The 14765-nt window shown below is 39.7% G+C and overlaps 1 protein-coding gene and 1 non-coding gene across 3 annotated transcripts in view; both read right to left on the bottom strand.

Moving 5' to 3' along the window:
- LOC101742254 (cAMP-specific 3',5'-cyclic phosphodiesterase) overlaps positions 1–14765 on the bottom strand; it is a 632766-nt gene that overhangs the window by 609586 nt on the left and 8415 nt on the right. The window lies entirely within an intron of this gene.
- TRNAA-CGC (transfer RNA alanine (anticodon CGC)) lies at positions 13012–13083 on the bottom strand. Its single transcript has one exon. It is a non-coding gene; the product is annotated as a tRNA-Ala (tRNA).

Raw genomic sequence — 14765 nt, 5'->3', positions numbered from 1 at the left:
ACCTCAAGAAGAGAGATACGCTGACGACATTCGCTGACGACATTCGCTGACGACATTCTCAAACCAAAGTAGTAAATGTTTATAAGTCGGGCCGTGGAAATAGAATCGTCAGTTCACGCGACATTCACCGGTTCCCGTTTAAATAAATTTATTTCGGCATTTACTAGTAGTAAGCATATTGTAATGTACGGTAGGTATCACCACTCTGCCTATTTCTGCCGTGAACCAGTAATGCGTTTTGCTTTGAAAGGTGGGGCAGCCGTTGTAACTATACTGAGACCTTAGAACTCATAATTCAACGTGAGTGGCGGCATTGTAGATGTCTATGGGCTCCGGTAACTACTTAACACCAGGTGGGCTGTGAGCTCGTCCACTCATCTACGCTATAAAAAATAATAATTAGGAATTACATCTTTGATTTCGTCTCATGAGGATGACGGCACACTCACGTCATGATGTCCTTGGACTCCGACACCCTCCACCCCTACAGAGCATGCATGCATACATACAGTTGCCTAAATCCTATAAAACTTCAAAATCAAGCCTCAATTCAAATTATTTACGCAACTCACTATGCAAATAGTCTTATCTAACTAAGGCAAGAGATAAAGAATCTTAAAGAATTTAAAATTGTAAATTAGGTGTCTCATTTATTTAACGACGAAATAAATGTGCCAAGAGAGAGTTTGTGTTTGAGATCGATTAATTAATTCATTCGTATAACTGGTAGTTGACTCCTGTTGCGCCGAGGGTCGTGCGTTCGATTCCCAGATCGGGCAAACATTTGTATGATGAGCAGGTTTGTTAGCTCTTCACCCGTGTCTTTATTAAGTAAATATGTAAACGTACGTAATTTTGTATATCAGTATCTTGTTCTCATAACAAAAGGAATCCTAATTTGCGTGACTATTTATTTTATTTGTTAATTGTTAAAATGGTTTTACTAATATTTCAAAATACATCACAAATTAGCTGCAAAAAATATAATGTGTATGAAAGAGCTTGTTGTACTAAAGTTTAAGGGATAGTTTTTATTTATTTTTATTAAGGTATATTTTATTAGAGAGAGAGAAAGAGAGAGAGAGAGATAGAAAGAAAGAGAGAGAGAGAATTTAATTAACATTAAAAAACTGTCAACAAGCTGATACATTTGTACAATAAGCAATCACTTCCAGACAAACATTTCATTTACAGAAAAAGCTTCTGGAAAAGATAAAGATATAGCAGGTATGTACATCATCATCATCATCATCAGCCTGTATCTCTCCACTGTTGGATGTAGGCCTCCCCCATAGTCCGCCACAATGAACGATCCTCCGCCTTCCGCATCCAATCTTTTCCAGCATATCGCCGCCCAACGCTGCGCTTACCGGTACGCGGTCTCCAGTCCAGAACACATCTGCTCCATCGGCCATCGATTCTGCGACACGTATGTCCGGCCCATTGCCACTTCAGCTTGCTAATCTTTAGGGCTATGTCGGTTACTTTGGTTCTTTGACGAATTTCATCATTTCTGACTCGATCCATCAAAGAAACTCCGAGCATACACCTTTCCATAGCACGCTGAGCCACTTTGAACTTACGGACCAAATTTACGGTCAATGTCCAGCAGGTATGTTGCGGTGTACTATTATCAATATATTATTATAGAAAATATATACATACAGTAAATAGAGCTACGATAAATAGAGCATAAAATAAATTAAGCTAGCCACGTAATAATTTGTTGAAGTTTTTAATTCTCCTATTGGTAGGGCGTATTTTTAAGCCATAGTAGACGCCAAAACTGAACGTTCTATATATTGTAGGAATTGCCGACCAGTGTATATATAAGAGGAAATAACGTCATTGACAATGAAAATAAAGTACGGAAAGTAATCATACTATGAGCATGTTATACAAAGAGCCGCGCTGCCCAAAAGAAATGGAGCTGTGTGTGAAATTGAGCGGTAATGTGAGGAGGGGGCGTCCTAACTGGTCTTGGATGGACTGTATGAAAGAGGATATGTGAGAGAAACGTTTGAGATGAGGATGGAATGCCTGCCTGTATGGAAGTAGGGGATATGCTGCGCCTACCTCACATAATGAGGGATAAGGACAGGAAAAACAAGAAGTTTGGCTTGTGGCAACATTTTTATACGATACTCAAAACCTGACTTGAAGTGGAGAGATGGGGTGGTGCTAGTCTAGGTTAGTAGGTTACGTAGTTGATGTCTATGGCCTCCATACCATCGACCATTTAACTCCAGGTGTTCCGTGGATTCGTCCACCAACCCTAGCAATAAAAAATTAATAAACAATATCCCACTAGGGAAGTTTGGCACAAACACGCTTCTATGTTTAATTTGGCTAGCCAAATAATTTACACGCGGCCTCCTAATGGACGTATACACTTGGGAATGATAGACTCGTCGATCTACGAAGATGGAAATTTATAAGAGAATACAATTTGACAATAACTACTACTGAATGATGAAGATAATATAATTTTAGTCAAATAAATAATAAATCTCATATAAGGTACAACTTATCTGTCATTGAAATCTTATAGAATATATAAGATATTATTATTTAAGGTATATTATGAATTGAACGGCCCCAACGGATGGCCGTTGGGGCCAGAAGGTTCTTGAGTGGCGACCGCGTACTGCAAGACGTAGCGTTTTTTTTTTTTTTTTTTTTTTTATGATTGAAGGATTACTGGTGGCCCGGAGGCCTTTCCAGTTTCACCAGGACAGGTGGGCGAGCAAAGGCTCAGCCAGGAGGGGTGGGATTTGCTAACAGCAAGAGTAGCTGCTTCGCGAATGAATCTACTACCGGATCGGAATCGCGACCCGCTGAGAAGATCCGGCGAGAAACTCAGCGAGCTGATTCATGGGTTAGGTTGCACGGCGAACTCTTTGTCGAGTTCGACGAGTACGGTTACCGAGGTCCCTAAGCCTGCTCCTAGAGCTGAAGGCGTCTAGTGCAAAGGTTATTGGATCTGATGGATCCGTAAGGACGTGTCTAGGGCGTCGACGGTGACTGGCTCCTGCATGATCAGGATTCGGGGAGTAGTCAGCGGCGGCTACGATAAGGCGATTATCATGACGCATAGCCTTATCGAAGTACCGTTCCGACGCTGACTTCATGTATTTCTGTATAGATTCGAGGCCCAGGTCGTCGTGTAGGTCAACGTTCCTCACGAACCACGGAGCTCCGACGGCTAACCTGCAAAAGCGGGATTGTAAAGATTGAAGGGTGTCTATGTGTGTGCGGGCCGCGTGAGCGAACACCACACTCGCGTAAGTCATGACGGGCCTTATGCAAGTTTTGTAAAGTGTCACCTTGTTCCGAAGGGACATTTTACTCCGCTTACAGATCATGGGATAGAGTCTACCGAGAATAAACGCGGCACGGTCACGGACTGATTTTATATGCGGGCGGAATGTCATCGATGCATCCAGGGTAACGCCCAGGTACTTGACCTTCCTGGCCCAGGGTATGGATTGACTAAAGAGAGTAATCGGGGGTGTGAGATTCCTCCTCCTAATACGGGAGGAAATCCGTGTGGAGCTTCCCCTCTGAAATAGCACCGCAGTACTTTTCGCTGGGTTGATGTCTATGCGCCATTTTCGGAACCACTGTCCTAGGGCTAGGGCTGCACTCTGAAGCTTCTTCGCGATTAGGGACTTGTTTCTACTGGAATAGTAAACAGTCGTGTCGTCGGCGAATAAAGCTAAATGGGTCGGCGGCGACCGGGGAATATCGTTAACGAATAAGCTAAATAGGAGGGGTGAAAGGACAGAGCCTTGCGGGACTCCAGCTGTGAGAGGTCGTGGGGAGGAGCGGGTTCCCTCGACTCGATATCGAAAAGAGCGGTTCGACAAGAAGTCCCGTATGATGAGCACGAGACTATCCGGCACACCCATGTTGAATAGTTTGAAAATCAAACCGTTGTGCCAGACTTTGTCGAACGCTTTTGCAACGTCGAAGAAGAGAGCTCCCGTGTATAACGGTTTTGGTCGATTAAGCCCCACAAGAATGTGCTCCGTGAGGCGGTGCACCTGTTGAACGCATGAGTGATTTGTACGGAATCCGAATTGTTCATCGATGAGAATGCCCTTGGATGAGACGAAGTCTCTGAGGCGTTTGTAGAGCAGACGCTCATACAGTTTGCCTAGAGACATGAGGAGGCTAATCGGGCGGTAGCTCGTCGGATGATTTTTTGGTTTACCGGGTTTATGTATGCCGATAACGTCCGCTTCTTTCCACACCGCGGGAAAGATACGGTTCGCCATAGCGGCATTGAAAATAGATGCCAACATCACGATGAGTTGGACGGGTAGAAGTTTAATAACGCGGTTGGATATACCGTCGGAACCGGGAGCCTTGCGAGGACGTAGGTCTTTGATCAAGTCTTTAACTTCCATCGGGGTGACGGGTGGTAACGCATCCGAGGGTGGCAAGGAGACTCTGCGTTCTACCTCACTGTCTACTAATTCTACATGAACAGTCCACAGATTGAGTGCTGGGCGTGCACTGGGTTTGCAATGTATCGGCCAGCAACTCTGCTTTTTCGTCATCATCAAACGCTGCGAGTCGGCCTGAGGGGCCTACGAGGGGGGGCATAGTTACTACCGTATCCGATTTGAGAGTACGAGCTAAGCGGTAGTAAGACCTTTGGGAGGGCGCGAGTCCTTCTAAGAAATCAGACCATCTGGCGTCTCGGACTTCGGCGATGCGAGACTTTACGTCGCGTTGTAGGGCACGCATTCGACTACGATTTTCCGCGGTAGGATACCTGTCGTAGGCGCGTATCGAGGCGTTCTTAGCTCTAAGGAGTTCCCTAATATCATCGGACAATTTGAAGCGGTGAAGGAAGTCCTCCGCTACAACTTGTTTCGATGATCTATCTAATGTTGAGGTGATGTGTGACGTTAAGATGTCTATGGCTTCAGCGGTATCCTGAGGAGACGGGGTAGAGTCCGGGTTAAACGGGAGCGATGGTGGATCAGATTCAGCCAGGCTGATGCCCAACGTGTGCCAATCCACGACAGTCCTCGTGACGGGAACGGAGTCGGGAGCGCGACCAAGCTTCATAACGACGGGCCGGTGGTCTGAATCTAACTCTGAAACTACTTCGATCGAGTGTAAGCTCAGAGTTACGTTTTTTAATAACGCTATGTCGAGTATATCCGGGCGATGCGCGATATTTAGCGGGTAGTGAGTCGGTGTTAGCGGAGCGACGATATCGAAGGCGAGATCATCGACTAACGCGTCAAGCCGCCTGCCATTCGGGGTTGTGGTGTGTGAGTTCCACCTGATGTGTTTACAATTTAGGTCGCCCGCCAGAATGACAGAGCTCCCCATGCCGAGCAGCGCCTCGATATCACTGCTTAGAACGATCTTATCCGGTGGAAGATAAACGGACGCGATAACGATCGGCGCGTGTCCCGTCAGTGAGATTCGGCACACTGATGCTTCGATATTAGCGAGCGCGGGAGGATCGAGCGGGACGCAATGCAGGGCTCTTCTATAGTAAATGACGGTACCACCACCACGAGCAAAGAGCCTGTCGTTCCTGACCATGTTATAGTTCGCGATTTTAGGGTCACGGCGCGCGGGCTTAAGTAGGGTCTCCTGCACTAAAAAGATATCAATTTGATGGTCACGCAAAAAGTCAGAAACCTGATCACGTTGATTTGCGAGACCGTAAGCGTTAAAAAATCCTATCGTTACGGATAGGGGCTTTATTCTACTTATATACGCCATTGATTACCGGCGGAGTGAGGGGAGGACGTACATATTTAATGACGCGTATACGTCAGCGTATTCTTGCACAACGGCGATAAAGTGTTGTGCAGTGGAGGCAGCGCGAATGGCGTCGCCCAAAGCGTTAACGCGCTCAAAGTTGATCGACTGAAAGAAGTCGATCGCTAAAGCGAGATTTTCGGACGCGGTCGGAGGGCAAGTCGCGGGAGAAGGACGAGTCGCGGGGGCGGGACGAATCGCGGGGGCGGGACGAATCGCGGAGGAGGGAGGTGTAGCCGTGTTCGTGTACGGCAGCGGTTTCGCCCAGGCCGAGACACTGGGCACCGCCGCTGGAACGAACGCTGGCTTAGCCTGCGACACAGAGGGTGCTGAGGCTTTGATGTCTGAAGACGTAGCGTGGGTAGGCCTCCCACAAGGTGGGCCGACGACCTATTGAGTTCGCGGGAATCCGCTGGATGCAGGCAGCGCAGGACCGGTCTTTGTGGCGAGGCTTGGGGGAGGCCTATGTCCAGCAGTGGACGTCCATGGGCTGATAGAATAGAATAGAAAAAAAATTAGATTTACTTATAAATTTAAGCTGCTCGTGATATTAGATCCTCCGTCTTACTATTCCATATTCCGAAAACAATTTAGTAAAGTGCAAAGTATTTCACATCGGAGACATATAATATACACCACACAGCATTCAGTTTCGGCAATCGCAAGGCTCACTTCAAAGACTTTAATGATAATTGGCCAAGTTGAATGTTACACAGACTCTCATTACTTAGTCTATTAGGTTGAATATAAATTCGAGGTTTGCCAATATGATTAATGAACTTTTTTTCTTTCTCTTTTGTGTGACGTAGACTGTCAGAAGACCACACCTCACCTCTTTGTCATAGACACCTCAGTTTGAATACGGCTGCGCAATTTGAACTATAAACCGAAGTATAAACTAAGTCTAAATTACAACGTATGTTACGCCGACTTTGTCTTTCAAAATAGAACTCATTTTTTTCAGCAGAGATAGGTAAAACAAATTTCAGGGAATCCATCAATACCTAGTTATTTATTTATTTAACTTTTCTATGCACGAGTTTCATTTCTGTGTTAAACAGTTAAAAAATATTTCAAAAATATTCTAAAATTATTGAGCATTAACTACCCTAACAGGCAACCCAAAACTAAACCTTCATCACGCATTATCTGCAAATGAATAATCAACAGCTGGCAACACTACGATAATCCATCTAATTCCCTCCGGGATTAGTTCCGTGGTAGAAATTAATACGTGAATTAATATGACATATGTCAATTTACTTGAGTGTATTGAAAGGCCAAAGTTGTGTCTTGTGGCTGCACCCGTGTCAATCTAATTTACAACGACCGTGTTAGAATCATTTAAAAGCCCCTTTTAGAGTCAATTTACCCCCATCAAAGTAGTATGAAACAATTGAATCACAATGTGATAGTACTAAATCGAATTTAAAATATATTTGAGGATATTAGGTACTAAAAGGTTTTTTAATTTAGTGGACATGTAGAACGAGTAGGTACTTTATGAAGAGACACAAAGTTTCTGAAAAACAATAATATGTAATATGGAAAGAGAGAGAGAGAATATTCTGTATTGTACACCAAAAAAGAAAGAATAAACAATGCGAAACATTAAATACAAAAAAGTGCAATTAGCGGTCTTATCGCTAAGAGCGATCTCTTCCAGGCAACCATCAGGTGGAAAAGAATCATTCGGAAACGAATTACACGCAGTGTACCAATCAATTGAAATATATATACACATACACACACACATATATATATTATATGTGGGTGGGTGAGCATGGGTATGCCAGATTGGAAAACACCAGGTAAACTTGTAAGCACATATAAAATAGTGACGACAAACTTAACCTTTGTAAAAGTGACATAGTTTCAGACGGCTAATCACAAAATTACTTACTAAATAAAACTCCAATGCGTTGTGCCCAGCTCAGCCAGTGAGGTAAATGATAAAAACAAAGTCTTTCGTCTACAAAACCAATCAAATTACCAAACAAAGTATCACAGAACTACTAAAACTAATTTGAGTTTTGACAAGGCCAGAGGGAGTACTGAATATCAAATTCCAGATACTTTATTTCCTGCAAAAGCCTTAGAATTCTCCATTCTCCAACCTTTTGAAAATTAAATGTGCTCTCAATAACCAACCTTTCCGTGTACTGAAGAGGACGGATTTCAATTTAAATACAAAAACGTGAAGTGGACGAGATATTCAAGTTTAAAAGCAGTTTTATTCAATAATTTTACCGAGATTATGTGTTTTTTTTTTAATAAAATAATTTTTCACTTCAGTTTAATTTTATTATTCTGTACAGACTTATAATCCGGCAATTAACGTGGATTTGTGTATGACAAGTGGTAGAAGAAATATGATTACTGTAAAGAAACGGCAAATAGAAATGTAGACAAACGATGACACAATGCTTAAAAAGTTTACTTCTTCTTTTTTTTTTTCTCCATCTTATCCCACTAGGTGGGGTCGGCACAGCTAATTTTTCTCTTCCATTCTCTTCTATCAGCCGTCATCTCAACACTCACTCCTCTCTCTCTCATATCGTCATTCACACACTCCATCCATGTCTTCTTCGGTCGACCTCTTCCCCTTCTACCTTGCACTACCATTTCCATACATCTCCTAGTCACATGCATCTTCTCTCTACGCATCACATGTCCATACTACGCTAACCGTCCGCTCCTTAACTACTATCATTTAAAAACCAACGAAAAGATAACGCTCAAATGTATTTGAAAAATAAAAACTTGAACCGGAATAATGAAATGAATGCACAAGCCGAGTTGGTAACTGAAGTATAAAGCTTTTAGCTACGAAATTTAGTTGTCTGCAGACGTCCCTAGAGCCTTGCTGGGTCACTGAAGATTACTTAACCTACGTGAGAAATGAAACGGAAAGAAATACGAGTACTGTTTAAATGTATATAGGTACTACACAACTATTTTATTTTTAATTTTCAAGTCCGAATTTAATCAACGCGTAGCTACAAGTATACTAAACTTTAATCCAAGCGTTATTTCTCGATAATGGTCATTCTATTGTATTGGTAAAAATATACAGAATCCAGTCTCACGATGATGCGTGCTTATTAAGTTACATCTCTGTTAAATAGGTACAGATAAAATTTTATTGTTATAATTTTGCGATTATGAATCGATGAACAAGTATTCTTAAATAGAAGACGACACGAAATTCTGTCTCGACAAATGTCCACAGCGAGAAACCAGATCGTAATCTCCATTTCATTAACTCACAACAGTACATCTCATCATGTCTAATAGCACACCCTTTATAGATATTATAGGTATCGATAGCTTTTATAATAATTTGATTAATATGTACTTTAGATACGCTGTACTAGCTAATATTTTATCCTTTCATGTTTACTGTGTTATTACAATAAAGTCGTTATTTTCTTGATCGTAAAATTTGTTTACTCTAGATATACTTTCGATAGTTGTAGTATATATCTTGTATAGCTTTATATTTTATGTGCTAGTAAAAAACCAAAAAAAGCTTTTGTACTTAAAATTGTACTTTAAAAAATAAATATTTGGTCAATAGAATCACGACATAGAGATGTCGTTCATCTCGTGAATTTTATTACCGAACGGTCTATCTTCAAGGTCTGAGTCTGAGTTAGAAATTAATGACGATTTATTGGGGAGTTTCAAAACGTTATGACGTTATGTAGAGCTTTTAAATATTGTTCGTAGAGTGTCTTGTGAGCCCACTCGCGTACCGAAGGCTATATACATCTACAACGTAAATGCCGCCACTCACCTTGAGACATGAGTTGTAACGTCTCACTTTTAACAGTCAACGGCTGCCTCGCCCTTCAAACCAAAACGCATTACTGATTCAAGGCAGAAATAGGCAGGGTGGTACCTATCCGTACGGATTCACAAGAAGTCCTACCACCAGAAAAATGTCTATGGGCTACACCATATAATCACTTAAAATTTTGGCAATGAGGCCTGCCATCAGTTTAGTCCTATAGAAAATACCTCGAATTTCGTGTTATATTTACTATTTTAACTTTCGCTTATATTACTAAAAGTTGGCAAGTGGAAACAATAAAACGGAAACGTTGTTAAAAAAATCGATATTTACTCGAAGCCCGTAGCGTGGTTATTGTCTTGTGTGGTGCTCAACACATGCGAGCAACATTCTGTTGATTGCCAAATATCCGGTACAAGCTGAGATTGTCCGACCTAGACGTAATGAAAATCAAACGTATTTCATTACTGCTAAACACAGTATTCGTTGTTCAATACAACAAAATCTATACTAATATTATTCTAAAAAAAAGTGCGCGACAGCTTATGTCTATATTTTAAGGTTGGCTCAGTATCAATATCCTTTTTTATGCTAATAAAATTTGTTGTAAAATAAAGCATTCTTTGTAAAGGTGTTTTTATAAAAATTGTATTAATCCTTATCCAAACAAATACGTTATTCATTACATGTATTTAATTTTAAAGAAATTTGCCCTTTACATCATTCGATTTTAATGAGTATCTCAAAAGATATCGCAGTGTTAAAATAGCATCTTAGCAAAATCATAATCAAGCGCGTAATAATAATGTGCATGGCGCCGGCCAACCGGCACGCTGTGGCACAGAATAAGAAGAATAATAAGAAATACCCAAACTTCAATATACCTTCAAGATACAAGACCCTATAGAACAAAAAAAATTAGAAAGAATTATCAAAATCGGTTCAAGTACGCTCGAGAAATCGGTGAACATACATGGATAAAAGAATCGTAGCCGAATTGATAGTCTTTTCTTTTGAAGTCGGTTAAAAAGTGTAATGTTGGTACCATAAATAGCTCCTTAACATTCTATTATTCAAAAATATTTTCATCTTTTACGTAAATGAAGTAGCGAGTAAAATTTAGCGTTATCCCAAAATAGCTATTCCACGCGGACGAAGTCGCGGGCAAAAACTAGTAATTCATATGTAACAGTAAAAAGATTAGGTTTTCAAAACCATTCCTTCGGGTTCTTTGCCCGCTTAGCTCACAATATCAATGACAATCTAACAATGTTAATAATTGCCGACGGAAATAGAGAACGAGATGCCAAGAAGAAGCATGCTGGACACACCGAATCCACACTATTCTTAACGTCAAAGTCACTATGAGCAACAAACAGCGGGATGGTGGAACCTCATGCCGTAGAAACGTATTTTCTGATAGATCAAGATGGGGAATGTTCGGGAATCCGAGCGTTCAGTCGGAAGGAGGAGATGTTTTATATAACAAACTAGCTTTTCACCCGTTAACTTCATTTTATACCGCGTATTTTATACTCGTATTCAGTGGTAATAGGTGGAAGATATCCCCACAGCTAAGAGAACTCTCAACTGATTTGCTTCAAAACTGACGCACTGGCTTAAGCGTGAACATAAACAGACAGAGTTTGTTTCACGAACCCGAAATGCTATATAAATTATGAAATAGTAATAAAAAATTAGAAAAAAGGCATTTGAGTATTTGAGATAACAAACCTAGATTTTTCTACAAAAATACGGAACTCCAAACTGACAATAATACTACAACGAAACAACCTTAAATATAAAACAGATTCCAAATTGAAATATTTTACAGATGTTCCTTAATCAAGTTACCGATTTAGAAAAAATATATTTTTAAGTATGTGTAAAATAGCTTTTTATATTATCCCTGTAATTTAGGGATGACCGCAGTGCTAGCGTTTCTTTTATTACAAAAAACATATACATGTTATTTGAATGTGATTATGTTAGTTCATTTTCATATTTTCAAACACATATGATTTTGAATATCATAAATCTGAAAAAAAAATTTAAAATCATATAAAATAATAATTACAACATATCAAATATAAATAACGTTAACGCCTAATGAACGAAATTCGATCATAATCACCGACACCTTTTGAATACTTAGGTTATTTTTATGTATTACATTCTCTCTTTGAAATAAACCTTTGAATCAAAAGTGTTTTGTTAATAACATTAAAGATTCAATAGCTATTAAACAAAAAAGCATTTTGCATCTATTCATAAACAAAGTAGAATTAGTACTGATTGTTATTGGGGTGGTAATTGTTCTATCTCTGCCTTTCATAAAGATGATAAAGAATAATTGATTTATAACGTTTCTTGAACACAATCAAATTAATAAGTAACTTTTATTACGAGGTCAGTGACCCCGTGTATAAAGTTTAAAAGGATTTTTTTAATTGCTTATACAGATTAGGGAGTTAACGCCCCATCTGTTGTAAAGTGGATAGCGGAGCCCACCATTTGAAGGATCCAGTCACAACGTGAATGCTGCCAACCTAACCCAAATCAATATGATTCAGTCAGAGCGACCAAATCTCAAGACGATCGCTTTCAATTTAATATTTCCAATAATCCACACAATGTTGACACCGCAAATATATCAATACGATCTCTAAATGGACACGGTAACCGCTTGCGGTATGAGACACGTGATGGACTATGATTTGTGTGTACACAAGAACATTCCTTTGTTCTTAAAGATCTATTTATCCGATCGAACAGCTTTCACGCTATTTATAGTTGTATAAATCAACATTTCATTACAAGCTCCTCTGAGTCGAACTGCGACTGTGTTATTGCTGAGAATCCCGAGTTTCGATTGTTTTTAATCCAATCCCGAAATGAAAAGCTTCGAAATAAAACAAATCAACGTGTGTCGGTTATTATCGTCACATCACAATCGGAGGCTTATTAGAATAAACGGAAGCTTTATTTTTAAAATATTAGTATTACTTCTTCCAGATGCAACTCTAGTAGATACAAGCAATAGCAAAAGGAGCACTAGACATTATTATATTGAATCCCCAGTTTCGGCTTTTAAAATTAAAAGTTAGCGATTTTAATTGGTTCCAGTATCATAGATACTCATGACTTCAATATTATATTAGATATAGGTGGTTTCATGACGTAGTAGATAACTTAAACAATTAATTTAAATATGGATCTTTTTTTTGAAATGTAGGTATGAACTTATTAGCCTACTGCGAAGAACCGTTAACGTGCTTATTTCGCTGAATGTGTTTGTGTCGATCTGCCCTCATATTTTTAATACCTATTGCCATGAAGTCAACTACAAAAACATAAACTGAGGTTTATCGTGATGAATTATAAAAAAATAAATAGTAACTTCAAAAAGGCAACATAAGATTTGGAGGTGCTGGGATTTGAACCCAGGACTTTCAGCATGCGAAGCAGACACTCTACCACTGAGTTACACCCCCAGATGCGTAATAAGATAAAATTTAGAATAACAAACATGAATACGGAACAAACATCTTTATTTTTAACTTTAATCTATAATAATATAGAAATCTACAGTGATATTTACGGATGTTCCGTTTTAACTACTGAACCATGCATCCGATTGACTTGAAACATGGTATCCATGTACAAAATACAAGTACTTAATGGATAGGCTAAAATTTATATGAGTGTTGGACTCCCTAATGATAATGACAATAAATAACAATATTAATTTTAAATGCCCAGCGCAGCGGGCGAGTGCGGCCAGTAATTACATAAGTTCGGGAATTAATTGATGAGTGCCTACAATATTTAATCTGGTTTAACTTTAAAACGAATATCCGATTTTACTACCTCGTGGGTAAAATGGTATGTAGCCGTTCCTACAAAACGGTGGTGTCCAGAATTTATTCCAACTTGGAACTCATAATATGAATACTATATTATATTATTCTATAGTATATATAGTGTTCTGGTAGTAATTCACATAGTGTTGTGGCACAAAAAAAATATTCTGCGATTAGATAAACTGTTTCATGTCTCTTGTAACACAATCTTGACCCATACAACTAGATAAAAACATAACGAGACGCCGTTCATTGTATTTTTGTATTTGTTTTTTTATGTAGAATTTTATTTTAGCGCCCCCTATTTTTAAAAACTAAAACAATTTCAATAATTTTCGTAATGTTTTATTTTTACTAACGAAAATTCAGCGGGAAACGTTTGAAGCTGTTGTCTTTTTTAAAGGTTATAAAATTTCTAACACAATTTTTTTATTGAATATCGATACTAAATTCCCACTTGACAGATTAAGTAATTAGACTTATTAACTCCATTACTTAAACGATTGATCAATTCGAAGTAATAGTGATCCAGTAATGTGTCAATGACCTTTGTCCTAAAGGGGCAGTGAGATGCCCCAAATTGCTTTCGAAGTACCAAATAAATATACGCACTTCTTGTGCGTTCATTTACGAAGCTGTTTATTGAGTAATCAAAAATAAGAAGATAAAGTCACTGAATCGTTTTGAACGCCTACTATTATTGTAAAGAATATATTTACTTCGGTTCCCTCTGTATTTTGTACCGTATGTTCCATGGGGAATGCTCTGAGGAATTGTTCGAGATGATACCAGCATCTCGTTTTTACCATCGCACCGCCCGCCACCGGAGTAGAGTTCATCCATACTATCTGGAGCCATTGCGATCATCCACAGTGCGTTTCCAGAGATCTTTTTTGCCACGTACCATCCGGCTATGGAATGAGCTCACCTCCACGGTGTTTCCCGAGCGCTATGATATGTCCTTCTTCAAACGAGGCTTGTGGAGAGTATTAAGCGGTAGGCAGCGGCTTGGCTCTGTCCCTGGCATTGCTGAAGTCCATGGGCGACGGTAACCACTCACCATCAGGTGGGCCGTACGCCCGTCTGCGTACAAAGGCAATAAAAAAAAAAAAAAAAAAATAATAATAGTAATAATTTTGAAACATTTAATAGTATTCATAAGTAGCTTCGTCTATATTACTGGTGGTAGGACCTCTTGTGAGTTCGCACAGGTAGGTACCACCGCCCTGCCTATTTCTGCCGTGAAGCAGTAATGCGTTTCGGTTTGAAGGGTGGGGCAGCCGTTGTAAAATACTTGAGAGCTTAGAACTTAT

Source organism: Bombyx mori, chromosome 22 (genome assembly GCF_030269925.1).
Source record: "Bombyx mori chromosome 22, ASM3026992v2".
NCBI lineage: Eukaryota > Metazoa > Arthropoda > Insecta > Lepidoptera > Bombycidae > Bombyx > Bombyx mori.
The sequence above is the reverse complement of the archived record's forward strand: the minus strand, read 5'-3'. Positions and strand labels throughout refer to the sequence as shown.